The following is a 16,290-nucleotide window of genomic DNA, read 5'->3' on the forward strand; positions in this document are numbered from 1 at the left end:
ATAAACCTTAAATTAATTGATGCACATAAAGTTCTTAAAACAGTGCCAAGCACATTGAATCAACAAATTTCAGCTAATACAATCAGTAAGCACTGTTGCTGCTCTTGTTGTTATATACATCACAAATATCTTGGCCAAGAACTGAAGAACATGCACTCTAGTTGAGAGATTAGGTATTTTGGCTATGGTCTTCACAGAAAGACATTCTAGTTGAGAGATTAGGTATATTGGCTATGGTCTTCACAGAAAAGAGATGACACGGTGAAGGAGTTTAATGGAGGAGAGTTTAACAAAGGGATTTTTTTATTTACAAAGTCAGGGAGAATATTAAAAACGAAACCAACAAAAGACAGCACTCTACCCCAAGGCTAGCAACATTAGGGAGTCTTAAAGAAGCCCGAGCGCTGAAGAATTGATGCTTTTGAACTGTGGTGCTAAAGGAGACTCTTGAGAGTCCCTTGGAAAGCAAGGAGATCAAAGCAGTCAATCTTAAAAGAAATCCACCCTGAATACTCTTTGAAAGGACTGATGCTGAAGCTGATGTTTCAATACTTTGGCCACCTGATGTGAAGAGCTGACTCATTGGAAAAGACGATGATGCTGGAAAATATCAAAGGGAGAAGGAAAAGAAGGCGACAGAGGATGAGATGATTGGATGGCATCACCGATTCAATGGTCATGAACTTGGAGGAGACTATAATGGACACAGAAGCCTGGTGTGTTGCAGTCCATGGGGTTGCAAAGAGTCAGACACTACTTGGCAACTGAACAACAACCAATTGCTAAAGTGACAAAAAGGAAAATATTTACCAGAACCGAGAATGAATAGCTATAAGGGAGAAGGAGAAGATTGGCTATGACCTTTAGTAGAGCAATGGAGACAGACCATAGCAATCTGACAAAGAATTCAGATAAGTAAATATCACAATCATCTATTTTTCCCATCCTCCGAATCCACTGGCCATATACAGTTCAGTTCAGTTCAGTCACTCAGTCGTGTCCGACTCTTTGCAAACCCATGGACTGCAGCATGCCAGGCTTCCCTGTCCATCACTAACTCCTGGAGCTTACTCAAACTCATGTCCATCCAGTCGGACCTGGATGTCAAAAGTGAGGGGACAATTTTATACTATCTATAGAGATCATTTTCCTGGACACAAAGAAAGGTAGAGAAGGACAGAGGGACAAATGGGAATTATCCAGCACAACTGTGCAAATGAAAGGAAAGAAAAGTTGAATACATGGGCCATTTTGAAGGATTTATCCCAACTCTCATTCCACCTCAGAATAGGGGTTAAGTTTAGACAGAAAATAGGACTGACTTACATATAAAAATTACTGGGGAAAAACAGATCCTGAGTTTTCCCCTGCTCCCAAAGTAAAAACAACAACAAAAAACAAACTTTTTCTAATAAATCATGTAAATTAAAATTTTATCATTTGAAAAACTTAATTCACATTTAGAGTTTACACTCTGGGTAAAACTTTGTATTTATATTCCAAGCTTCACCTTTCAAGCATAACGGTTTATTTCTGTTAAAATTTTAATAACTCTAGGTGGACAGTCTACTTAACTGGGTTTTAATATTTTAAATCCTTACATGGAAGAAAAGTCTGAAGTGATGACGAAGACTAAGAGGGAAGAAGGGGGAAAAGTGGACGGGGCACAAAATTATGAGTATAGAATGTCACTATACCTTATTCACCACTTCCCTAAGGTCAGTTTATTTCTACCCTAGTGAAAAACAAAATAACAAAAGACTCTTTATCTTATACTTACTAGGCAATTGATGAGGTGAAACAGACATCTAATGTAAGAATGACCTTCTAAAACTCTAGCCAGGTGGACAGACAGAACACACACAAGAGCTCTGAAGAGAGAGCCATTATTTCCATTTGTATCAATGCATTCCTTCTTATTTCTTAAATACATTTATGAGAATTTCATATTTTTTCTAATATAAATATGTCTCTATGTATCTTTATTATTTTGATTTATATTTTATTCAGCTGTACTTTCATTTTTATTTATACTCTTCTTTGTTTCTCTTGCTTTTTTTACTCATTTTACTTATTTCACTTTTTACTTCATTTATGCACATTACATTATTAATAATGACAACACTTCAGTTTCTGAGTCTCCCTCTGAACTGCCCCATTGGACATATCCCAGCAAAGAAGTGGGGCATTCATCATTGCTCTTTCTAGAGTTTGTTGACCCCTGACTTTTCATTTCCAATTTGACTCAAATTCAGTTCAGTTCAGTTCAGTCACTCAGTTGTGTCCAACTCTTTGCAACCCCATTGACTGTAGCATGCCAGGCTTCCTGTCCATCACCAACTCCCGGAGCTTGCTTAAACTCATGTCCACCCAGTCAGTGATGCCATTCAACCATTTCATCCACTGTTGTCCCCTTCTCCTGCCTTCAATCTTTCCCAGCATCAGGGTCTTTTCCAAGGAGTCAGTTCTTTGCATCAGGGGGCCAAAGTATTGGAGCTTCAGCTTCAGCATCAGTCCTTCCAATGAATATTCAGGACTGATTTCCTTTAGGATGGACTGGTTTGCTCTCCTTGCTGTTCAAGGGACTCTCAAGAGTCTTCTCCAACACCACACTTCAAAAGCATCAATTCTTCGGCACTCAGCTTTCTTTATGGTCCAACTCTCACACCCATACGTGACTGCTGGAAAAACCATAGCTTTGACTATACAGACCTTTGTCAGCAAAGTAATGTCTCTGCTTTTCAGTATGCTGTCTAGTTTGGTCATAGCTTATCTTCCAAGGAGCAAGCATTTTTTAATTTCATGGCTGCAGTCACCATCTGCAGTGATTTTGGAGCCCAAGAAAATAAAGTCCATTACTGTTTCCATTGATTCCCCATCGACAAATTGGGTTAGATGAATACAGGGTTTTTTAACTTCAAAGCAGTTGTATTTCTTCTTCTTTGATCTTTTTTAAACTACTTGGTAGGCTTACTGTATTGTTGCTCATAGGATGAGGTCTATACAATCTCAGCTTTCCAGATCACAAATATTTGGCCTCAGGATCTCTCTTTATACTCTTACAAATCACAGAAGACCTCAAAAAGCTTTTGTTTTTATGAGTTATATCTATCAATACTTGCCTAATTAATTCTGTTTACACTCTAGATCCAGGAAATGATTAGAAGGAAGACCTTTCTGCAGAATATCTAGTAACAAAACAGGTTTTCTGTTTTTCCTCTTCCTTCCATCACTGTTAGTCAAGGCAGGATGCATCAATGGGTCATCAGTAAGCTGAACATGAGTTTAAATCTGATTTTAAAAATCTCTCTAAAGAAATGTAAAATTTTAGAAAGTTGTTGCTGATTGATTCCTGAGAGAAGTATATCTTTCAGGGGAAGATATTGTTTATAATAATATCAAGCTCTACCTGTATGAGCCAAAATGCCGTATTTTTTTAGATTTACATAACCTGAAAATCTAAAATAACCGCTGTTCTATGTCTGACTAGGGACACCAAATTTTCCCATTGACACATCTTACCTTAAGCCAACTACAGTCCCCCACACAATACACAAATACTGCCATCTCTCACATATTGTACACCTTGTACATCAGCTCTACATTCTGAAAGCTAGTTATCATCAGAGCACAATAACCATTTCAGGTCTTCTTAGGGCATAGCCACAGAACTAACAAATAGTTGTTCTTGCCACTTTTTTTTTGTTGTTGTTGTTGAAGCACATCACAGGGTCAGCCAGAATTAAGAAGGGGGGTTGCATATAAACATGTGTGTACTCAGAGGCATAGTTTATTTGAGGAGTGCCCAACCACAAAGAAAAAACCTTCCTGCACAACTAGCCATACATGGATGAGGATGAAATAATTGCCTAAAAAAATGTGTCTGTGTTCTAAGTTTTAAAGTATTTCTTCAGAGAGCCCTGCTTTGCTAGTACTCAAAGTCATGAAGCTAAACTTATGGCTGGATACCAGAACAAATTTTCTGCAGAAAGAGAATAACAATAAAGATTTCAAATTACACTGTGCAAGTCAATAACAGCAGTTAAAAGTTGCAGCAGTGTAAATTTTAGTAAGGCTTATTCCTAAATCTCATTCAGAAGCCTTGCAGAGAACTGTAAAGAGAAATAAGTTGATATAGATAACTTTACACACTATAGTGACCTAAAATAGAGTGAAATTCAATCTATATAGATAATCCTATACACATTGCTATATTTAAAATAGATAATCAACAAAGACCTACAATAGCATAAGCAACTCTGCTCAATAGTATGTAGCAGCCTTGATAGGAAAAGACTTTGAAAAAGAATACATACATGTACATGGGTAACTGACTCACTTTGCTTTATACCTCAAACCATTATAATGCTGTTAATCAACTACATTTCAATATAAAATAAAAAGTCAAAAAATATAATGCATATCCTTTCTGTCCTTTTTCTTCTGTAAATCTTTGAGTAATGTGACAATTAAACTTAGTTTCCAGGAATATATTCCCAGAGAGCATCAAGAAAGAATATATAATTTTTAAGCTAAGAAAAGAGTAGCCCCCAAACACAGAATCTATCAGGATCTTATAAGAAAGACTCAAATGACTTTTAGATATATAAGAATAATCACTAAATATGTAAGGAAAAAACACAGGGATCAAGCTTATCTCCTCTTTTATTTAAGATAAAATACCCTGAAGGAAATCTGTATTGAAATAAAAATTGTATTGTTAAGAGAGACCAAAGTATTAAACATAGTAAAACATTACACAAAGATGTTTGGAGTTTTCTATCCACTAACCATCACAAATTAACTGGATAATTCAAAAGTTTGAAAAATATTTGAGTGACAATTATAAGAAGTCATTCAAATTCAATACAATTGGAAACATATGTTATTTTTTTTAATTTGCAAACAATTTCACTTATATCACCTACATAATCCTTCTAACTATTCAGTGAAGTAGATACTTACATTTTAGTTTCAGTGATCAAATGATATGCTCTTCTAATTGGCTAAAGTCTTATTTTCTCTAATTTAGTATCATTTTCTATTATGAAAGCTCACAGAAGATTCAAAAGATACAAAATTTGTACTGAATCAGTAATGTATTATATGAAGTTACTAGGAAGGTCTTGGACCATAATGCATACAGAGCTTACATGATAAGATAATAAGTTGCCAGCACTGCAGCCAAATCCTGCCCAAAGTCTCATATGGCAACAACTGAGTGAAGTAGAGTGGTAACAGTTCTTCATTCCAGATGGAACATGTATTCTTCAAGGAAAGACTTACGATCCTATATTTGCGATATTTCTACCACTGTATTTCCCTATATCTTGCCTCCTTTTTCCACTTATATTACATGCCTGGTACCTGAAGGCATGTGTTTTACAGCTCCTAACTGACAATGAAAATAACAAATGGAAATTTATTTACTACAATTAAAGTATGCAAAAGTGTTCATTAGATCCTACAGTTAGCTACAGAGATTAGTTTTTGACAGAGGGATACACAGATGTAGGTTATTAACACAGCCCAGCCACTACAGTTCTGCATGAGTGATCCCCAGTTATTGATGGCCTTCTTTGGGGAAGGATACTCAGAGCGAGCAAGAGATAGCGTGAGGGCATAAAGATGTTAAAATAACTGAACTCTTCTTTACTTGGAAAGAGGCACCTGCACAGGTAGAACGAAGGCATTATCAAAAGACTAGCTGAGCTTGTGTTTAGTTGTGTCCAACTCTTTTCAACCCACTGGACTATAGACCACCAGGCTTCCCTCTCTGTCCATGGGACTTCTCAGGCAAGAATACTTGCCTGAGAAGAATGCCATTTCCTCCTCCAGATGATCTTCCCAACCCAGGGATCAAATCTGCATTTCCTGTGTCTCCTGCATTGCAGGCAGCTTCTTTACCTGCTGGGCCACTGGGGACCTAATTAAACTTAAGAGCTTTTGCACAGTGAAGGAAACTATAAACAAGGTGAAATGACAACCCTCAGAATGGGAGAAAATAATAGCAAACAAAACAACTAACAAGGTATTAATCTCCAAAATATACAAGCAGCTTATGCAACTCAATACCAGAAAAACAAACAACCCAATCAAAAAGTGGGGAAAAGACCTAAAGAGACATTTCTCCAAAGAACACATCAGTTCAGTTCAGTCACTCAGTCGTGTCCGACTCTTTACAATGCCATGAACTGCAGCAACCAGGCCTCTCTGTCCATCACGAACTCCCGAGCCTACCTAAACTCATGTCTACTGAGTCCGTGATGCCATCCAACCATCTCATCCTCTGTTGTCCCCTTCTCCTCCTGCCCTCAATCTTTCCTGATGCTTTCAAAAGCACCAGGGTCTTTTCAAATGAGTCAGCTCTTCACATCAGGTGGCCAATGTATTGGAGTTTCAGCTTCAACATCAGTCCTTCCAATGAACCCACAGGACTGATCTCCTTTCGGATCGACTTGTTGGATCTCCTTGCAGTCCAAGGGACTCTCAAGAGTCTGCTCCAACACCACAGTTCAAAAGCATCAATACTTTGGCACTCAGCTTTCTTCATAGTCCAGCTCTCACATCTATACATGACTACGGGAAAAACCATAACCTTGACTAGACGGATCTTCACTGGCAAAGTAATGTCTCTGTTTTTTAATATGCTGTCTAGGTTGGTCATAACTTTCCTTCCAAGGAGTAAGCGTCTTTTAATTTCATGGCTGCAATCACCATCTGCAGTGATTTTGGAGCCCAGAAAAATAAAGTCAGCCACTGTGTCCACTGTTTCTGCAACTATTTGCCATGAAGTGATGGGACCAAATGCCATGATCTTAGTTTTCTGAATGTTGAGCTTTAAGCCAACTTTTTCACTCTCCTCTCTCACTTTCATCAAGAGGCTCTTTAGTTCTTTGCTTTCTGCTGTAAGAGTGGTGACATTTGCATATCTGAGGTTATTGGTATTTCTCCCAGCAATCTTGATTCCAGCTTGGGCTTCTTCCAGACCAGCGTTTCTCATGATGTACTCTGCATATAAGTTAAGTAAGCAGGGTGACAATATACAACCTTGACATACTCCTTTTCCTATTTGAAACCAGTCTGTTGTTCCATGTCTAGTTCTAACTGTTGCTTCCTGACTGGCATACAGGTTTCTAAAGAGTCAGGTCAGGTGGTCTGGAATTCCCATCTCTTTCAGAATTTTCCAGTTTATTGTGATCCACACAGCCAAAGGCTTTGGCATAGTCAAAAAAAAAAAAAACAGAAATAAATGTTTTTCTGGAACTGTCTTGCTTTTTCGATGATCCAGCGGGATGTTGACAATTTGATCTCTGGTTCCTCTGCCTTTTCTAAAACCGGCTTGAACATCTGGAAGTTCACAGTTCACGTATTGCTGAAGCCTGGCTTGGAGAATTTTGAGCATTACTTTACTAGCACATGAAATGAGTGCACTTGTGCGGTAATTTGAGCATTCTTTGGCATTGCCTTTCTTTGGGATTGGAATGAAAACTGACCTTTTCCAGTCCTGTGGCCACTGCTGAGTTTTCCAAATTTGCTGCCATAGTGAGTGCAACACTTTCACAGCATCATTGTTTAGGATTTGAAATAGCTCAACTGGAATTCCATCACCTCCACTAGCTTTGTTTAAAGTGATGTTTCCTAAGGCCCACTTGATTTCACATTCCAGGATGATGTTTGGCTCTAGGGAGTGATTACACCATCGTGATTATCTGGGTCATGAAGATCTTTTTTGTACAGTTCTTCTGTGTATTCTTGCCACCTCTTCTTAATATCTTCTGCTTCTGTTAGGTCCCTACCATTTCTGTCCTTTATCGAACCCATCTTTGCATGAAATGTTCCCTTGGTATCTCTAATTTTCTTGAAGAGATCTCTAGTCTTTCCCATTCTATTGTTTTCCTCTATCTCTTTGCATTGATCACTGAGGAAGGGTTTCCTACCTCTCCTTGCTATTCTTTGGAACTCGGCATTCAAATGGGTATATCTTTCCTGTTCTCTTTTGCCTTTCACTTCTCTTCTTTTCACAACTATTTGTAAGGCCTCCTCAGACAGCCATTTTGCTTTTTTGCATTTCTTTTTTTTGGGGATGGTCTTGATCCTATTGTACAGGAGTACAATAATAGATTGCTAATAAACCCATGAAAAGATGCTCAGCATCACACATTATTAGAAAAATGTAAGTCAAAACTACAATGATGTACCACCTCATACCATCAGAATGGTCATCATCAAAAAATCTACAAACAATAAATACTGGAGAGGGTATGGAGAAAAGGGAACTCTCTTGCATTGTTGGTGGGAATGCAAATTGATACAGCCACTATGGAAAACAGTATGGAGGTTCCTTAAAAAAAACTAGGAATAAGACTTCATATGACCCAACAATGCCGCTACTGAATATAAACTCTGAGGAAACCATAATTGAAAAAAACACATGTACCCCAATGTTCATCACAACTCTATTTACAACTAAGACAGGCATGTCAGTGGAATATAAGAATTCATGATATAAAATTTTTTCTGAATTAGTTTTTCTTCCCCAATCAAGAATATCATATATTTGACTACACAAGATTCCTTATACAAATACTATGTGGTAAATTTCTTCCAGATCTCAATAATAACAAAATATCTACTTCTAGAGACATGGGGACATTCTTTATTCTACTAATTCCCAAATCTTTTTGTTTTTCTCTTTCCCATGGTTGCTGGAAAGTTAAGTTTATTTGTTTTATGAAATTGTAGTAGGTTTTTAAGAAACATAGATTATTGGAATTTCTTTTTTATATCCTCCCCTTATCCTTCATTGACTGATCTGTCAACAAAAACAAACCAAAAAAAATCTTGTATTAATTTTTTAATTTTTAAATTAATTTTTTGTGTGCCATATAAATTTTATGTTTCATTGTAATGTTAACTCTTCTTATAAGTAAATAATTTTTACATATATCTCTTTGTACATTTTTCTGAGTTACAGTACTGATATCAAAATAACTTTTTTGACTAATTCTTGATAATCACTTATTTGTCAAATTACTTTTTCCTGAGTATTTGTGGTTTGGAGTTATAAAAAAGATATGCATTAATTCTCACTTAGAATTCATTTTCTCTGTGTTATTAAGTCAGTCACTTATATTTTTCCTGCTTTTCCACTTGTCATATAGAGTCAAGGATGTCTATTTCTCAGGATTACTGAGCAAATCCAGTGAGATAGTATATGTGACACCATTTTATAAACTATGAAGTGATAACCTAAATTGTTATATTCTTTCAGCACATAATAAAGCACAGGAAAGCTAACTTTTGATAAATTTATATTCAGGACTAATTGTAATTTAATATTAATGGAACATAAGATTTAAATGTCTTCTTGAAATGAGCATATATGGTTTAAGTAAATCCCATAAATTACTTAATGGCTGTCAATCACATAAATAAAGCAAGCTTTACATGGGCTGTGTTATCAGGTCAGTCTCAAAAAGCAATGAATAAATATTTGTCAACTTCATTCATTAACTTTCCTTTTACTCTTCTCTTACCAAACTATACTTACTTTGGATAGTATTTTGGATATGTAATTGCTTTTTTATGTATACAGTTCCTATCATATTTTCAAATGTTCATTAACTTTGTCTAATATCAATCAATGTTGTCTGTTTTTAATCACCAGTCCTTACAGGCAGAGAATGCATTCATACAATTGCCAAAAACATCACTTCATAATGATCCAAACATAAACTGACACATTTGTGAATTCTATCTGTTAGTAATCACATACAAGAATGAACATTTTCATAGTAAAAGTATATTCCTCCTCCTTGCTCCTCTTTGTAGTAGTATAAATCTAAAGAATTGAGACCTAATCTACTGATGTAACTAAAATATATGCAAGTGGAAACATATAGCAATTTTAATGTATGTTTTGCTACATTACTTTCAACTAAAAGTAATCTTTTAAAAATGCATTTTAGTATCCAGATGGGAAAGTAGAAATGGAAAATAGGAAAGATATTTCACTTGGTTCTGGAAGGAAAGCACATCAATTAACAGATTTTAAATTATTGGCCTGCTTTCACAAATTAATGTATTTTGAGGCAGTGTGTATATGTAGAAAGGAAGTTTCATAGTATCTGTTACTATTCCTTTAAGAGCTGTAACTTCAGTAAAAAAGTAATGAGTTGAAAGAATTAGAAGACATCAGGAGCCTTCTAACAATTAGAAGAATCTGTTAATTAGCACAGAATATGAATCTTAAGCTGCCTTGCTCATCAAATCATTTATTTTAATGAAGCAATGTGGATCAGAAACCTTGCTAACACACAAAAAAAATTATAAAAAAATATTTAAATGAGCAAAAGCCTTCTATAGCAATATAGTCCAAGGCTACAAGATGTAGGAGCACTTAAAACTGGAGTTATCATGTCATGTACCTTCCTTTTAGGGATTCTGTAAAGATTTATTAACTGGAATTTGCTTCATAAGTATTAAAGAAGAGTATGGAGTATGTCCACTATTCCAAAATGGTGCAAATGGCTCATTAAGCTCATCATTTTAAAAGGCCAGAGAAAATAGGAGTGACTCAGAGTCGGTCTAAATAAGAACCATGGGAGTTCACTATTCATAATTATAAAGAAATGACAAAATTCTATGAGCAGCCATTCAGAGTTCATTGATTGATATTTCACCAGATTTTAAAGTATCAAGTACAAAAGATAAAAGAAATATCAGTGAGTGTAACGGAAACACAGAAGAATATACAGTAGAGAAATAGTATGTGTGCTTGCATAGATACAAACCTATCATTTATGGCTTATCTAGTTTCATCATCTTTTGAGAATTCATTTCATGTGCCCAGTCAGTGTAATTTTTCTTAGTGTCTCTAAAGCTTCAGTAAATTGTCTTTCCATTAGGAGCCCCTTCTGTGTGTTCCACTGTGTGTATTTAGTTTTTTAAGTGAATTTTTTCCTGTCTAATGTGCACTGCAAAATGCTGGCTGCCTACTTGACTTAAAAGCAGAATGGTTGTCAAGTCTTATTGCCGTCTAATCTGAGAAGACACTATGATATAAATCTGAAGCAAGAGAGAGACAGAGAGAGAAAGGAAGAGGGAAAGATCAGATATTAGGAACAACAGACACAGTGTCTGGAGTCCAGGATACATTCAGAAGTCCAAGAAAATGTTTTAATTTCCTTCAAAATTGGGGGAAAATGAATTTCTGGTTTGAAGAAAACGTTGTACTATATCTTTGTACTGGTACTGTCATATTCTTTTTATTAATTAGTTACTTTTTAATGGAGAAAAAGATCTATGAAGGCAAAAGTGCCTAAGGTCCACCAAAAAAAAAAAAAAAAAAAAAAACACACACACACACAACACAGCCCTGAAAAAGACAAAGAAAGAGAAAGGGAGAAAAAGAATCTGCTGACTTCTGTGAACAGAATTACTTCCTGGTTAAGGCATGAGATGAACCGCATTGTGATACTTTTTTCCCATGTAACAATATCAAATGTCCCCCATCCCCAGGAGTTCAGGGGATGTTTCTGTTTTTCATTTTTCTACCATCATATAACTTAACTTGGTTATTCTAAACTAATATGGTTTAGGTATTAAAACTAGATGCTTGAACAAAGACCTAAGATCAAATGTGTTGCTAAATAATAATTGATAATTATTGTGCATTTACTTTGTGCCAAGTTTCTGATGTAATACCTCATTTATTTGTCTTAATAACCCCATGAGATAATGAGTAATGTTAATAAACTTTCAAATACAAGAACTGAAGTATAAAGACATTAAAACGATCTATAGATTCCCAGCATATTAGGCCTCAAATGGCTTACAAGATTAGAGGGAAAGAATCAAAAATCCATCTTATTATCCACATACTTGTTCAGATTCTCAAATGCATGTTCTTTCAAATTTATAAAACTTTTTTTAACCTACAAATATTTCCCACCTAAAGGCTTCTTATAAAAATAGAAGTTTACTCCTAAAGAAGAGTTAATAACATTTTAATTTCAAACCGCTACTGTTACATATTAAATCTATTTAAAAAGCCATTCTTGGAAAAATGGTATTTTTTTAAAATACCTTTAAAAACCAGCTTGGTAGTATCTGGTGAAGATATATGCACATACCAAGACCCAATAATCCCATTCCTAGATATACATTCCTAGAAAGAAATTTGTTTGTATGTGTACCAAAATATTCAAGAATATTCAGAACTGGAAAAATCTTATATATTCATCAAAGTATAAAGTATAAATAAAATGTACTATATTCATAGCAATCAAAATAAACTAACTATATGCCCACATAAAACCATGGATGGGTTTTACAAATATATTGTTGTTGGACTGTAAGGAGATCAAACCAGTCAATCTTAAAGGATATCAACCCTAGATATTCACTGGAAGGACTGATGCTAAAGCTGAAGCTCCAACACTTTGGCCACCTGATGCTAAGAACCAACTCACTGGAAAAGACCCTGATGCTGGGAAAGACTGAAGGCAAGAGGAGAAGGGGACAACAGGGAAGGAGATGGTTGGATGGCATCACCGATTCAATGGACATAAGTTTGAGCAAACTCCGAGAGATGGTAAAAAACAGGGAAGCCTGGTGCTGCAATCCATGGGGTTGCAAAGAGTTGGACATGACTGAGCAGCTGAGCAACTGTTGAAGGAAAGAGACCCAATACAAAAGGATGCAGACTACTGTATGATTTCATCTGTAGAAAATTCAGGAAGAGCCAAAATGAAACTACAGTTCTAGAAGTTGAGACCATTGTCCAACTGGTTATCTTGGGTAATGATAGGATAGGTTGTGATTGAAATGGATCACCAGAATGACTCCTAGATTCTAGCAATAATCTACTTTCTTTGACCTGGGACTGATTTTAGTACTGTATTCACTTTGTAATAATTTATTAAGCTTGTGGTTTATGTACTTTTATATGTATGTCATATTTTGGTTAACATTTTTTTAAAAACCTAAGGTAAAAATTCCTGCAACTTAATTTCTACATAGTATTTAATATATTGTGTTAATACTCTATGCAAATAAAATATAATAGATTGGAATTTTTCTTATGAGACTTGCTAACTTGAGGAAATTATTAAAGAAGAAGCAAGTGTGAATTATTCTGACATACTTTGTGGGAATAACTCATATGGTTATAGTACAGAGACAAATTTCTGAGATGATAAATGATGACACAGAGAATTAATTTAATTGTGATGAGGATAAAATCAACGCAGTAGATTAACACATCTCCTAAATTTAAAAATCTATGTATTCCCCCTGTAAGGATTTAGTTATATTTTCTGAAGCATCAGGTTGATTTAATCATAGAATATTCTAAGGTAGAAACTTACTAAATTGATAGCTCCTAACCTGTTTTTCTTAAACACTGTGTGTTAAAGTTATATGAGAAAAATATTATAACAATAATTTTAGAATTTAAAAATGAAAGGAGAGCTTAAAGCTAGAAAAATCACATTTGACAAATATTTATAGCTTGGTAACTCTAAATAATGTCTTCTATATTCTTTCTGACATGTTTTGGTCTAAAATGGATTAGATAAATGATAAAATCCATGCTGGGCTCTGCTTTCGTCTGCATGCTGCTGAGCAATCATCAAAGTTATCTATTAATTTAAGGGACTGATCTATTATTATCTCCTAATGATTAGGTCAAATCAGTCAGGTTGGAATCCTCATTAGCAATGACAAGGGTCTCTGTGCCACTGCTTCTTAATAACTTACAATACAGTGATGTTGTGATATTTAATAAACTTATAAGCTATACATGAGTGGTAAACCTCCTTCCTTTCCATCATGAACAACCTGCTATGCTCAGCAAAGCACTTTGTAAAAAGCCCTTGCCTGGCAGCCATATCTATGTTTTACATAAAGGACAAGCATTTCATCATCACCTGCACAGAAGATTCACAATGAATTACTGAGAAAAAAACAGAAGTATAATTAGCCTACTATTTAAACTATACAGGATTATCTTTAGGCTCCCAGATGACCTGCCACTTCTGAGAAATCCTTGCATACAAGAAGGCTTATAGATACTCTTGTCAAATGCTAGTAAAGCTTGTGAAAAAGTACAGAAGGTAAGTCAAACTTTCAGTTCACAGTTGATCCACCTACCAGCTCTTAACTGAGGTCCTCATTTTCATTGTGGATTCTATTTCCATATCCCACAGAAACCCATTATCTCATCATTATTTATCATATCAAACACCTCCTTTTAATTTTAACTTCAATAGATTTTTTTTTTTTTAAGTTGGGGGGAGCTACCCTCCTCTTTCCACTTTCCTTCTATCTATTTTTATAAAGATATTTACAACCTTTGGGAGAAAAGGAAACTGTTTACACATATAATTGCAGCTAAAAAAGCTAAAAATCAGATTACTAATTCAGTGTAAACTGTTTGATCCAGAACATTGCTAGAAATTTAATTACTTGTCAAAAAAGTAAAAATACTTCTACAGTTCTGGGTCCATTAAGCAAGCAAGGTCTGCTAGTGAGACATAAAAAAAAAAAAAAATGAAGCTTTGATGAAATCAGAATTTTAATTGATAGATACTCAAATAAAGAAAATGTATAATCATCAAAATAAATCCCACAATGGCTGATGTCTTTTTAAAAAATATTTTAATGGAAAAATCAGTGGTTAACTTACATAGAGAGAGAAGATTGTGCTTCATTTTCTTTAAGATTAAGGCTAAACTGTTTATCCTAGAATTTTTATCATGGAATCCATGGTTTTAAGAAAACACACCATTACTTACATGAGACACAAAAACTGGATACACACAAAATGGATTACAGAACTAAATGTAAGAGGTAAAACCATAAAACTCTTAAAAGAAAATGTATGATTTGGGTTGGAAGAGCCTTTTTAAACAGCACATCAAAAGCACAAGCAACAAAAGAAGAAAACAGATCAATTAGAATCCATCAAAATTAAAAATGTCTTTGCTTGAAAGTGACGCTATTAAAGTGAAAAGAAAACCTACAGAATCAAGAAAATATGCACAAATTATAGGTCTGATAAGGGATTTGTCTCCAGAATGTATAAACAACTCAAACTTAATGAAATTAATAAACACATCAATTTTTTTTAAATGAGCAAAAGATTCAAATAGACATTTCTCCAAGGAAGACATCAATAGGCACATGGAAAGATGGTCAGCATTACTAACCATTAGGGAAACATGAAATACTACTTCATACCCACTAGGCTGCCTATAACCAAAAAAAATAGATAGTAACAAGTAATGGTGCGAATATGAGAAATTGGAACCTTCACATACTGAAGGAGTGAATGCAAAGTTGCAGCTGCCTTAAAATATTGTTTGACAATTTCTCAAAATATTAAACATGGAGATATCATATGACCAGTAATCCCACTCCTGGGTAAATTCACAAAAGAAATGAAATACACCTCCACACAAAAATTAACACAAATGTCACAGCAACATTATTCACAATAGCAAAGAGTTAGAATAACTCATATGGCATCAACTGGTGAATGATAAATAAAGTGAGATAAATCCACATGATACAATCTTATTCAGAACTAAAAGAAAATGAAGTACTGAAACATGCTAAGCCATGGATGAATCTTGAAAATATTATGCTAAAACTGAAAGAAGCTCACATCACACAAGACCACATAATTCCATTTATATGAAATGTACAGTATAGACAAATCTATAGAGACAGAAAGAAGATTATTGATTGATTAAGATGTGTGTAGGGGTAGTGGAAAAGGGAGGTGGGGAATGTGGAGTAACTACTAATGGGTGTGGGGTTTCTTTCTGAGGTGATAAAAATGTTCTTAAATTGACTGCAGTCATAGCTGCACAACTCCAGGAATATACAAAAATCATTACATTATACACCTTAAATGGGAGAAATAAATAGTATGTGAATTACAGCTCAATAAAATTATTTTAAAAATTTAAAACTCCAGTTGGTCAAGCACATATGGAAACAATGATGTAGAACAAGGATCGTAACAGACATATACACAAGGTGCTCTAGGAGCACTGCAGAGGAAAACTGAACTGTTCTGTGTCACTGACTTAGTTCTTATTTACCTCCATGTGTCACTACGTGTGTGCCTGTCAGAGTATATGTGTAAATGCATGCATACATATATAACAGAATGGCCTGGTTTAGTCTCATACATGCTTGGTCTGTGGCGTAATAACAATATTTTAAATATGCAGATATGTTTATATTCATGGTTCATTACAGAGTGTAAGAATGGTG

The sequence above is a fragment of the Dama dama genome, chromosome 29 (assembly GCF_033118175.1).
Source record: "Dama dama isolate Ldn47 chromosome 29, ASM3311817v1, whole genome shotgun sequence".
Lineage (NCBI taxonomy): Eukaryota > Metazoa > Chordata > Mammalia > Artiodactyla > Cervidae > Dama > Dama dama.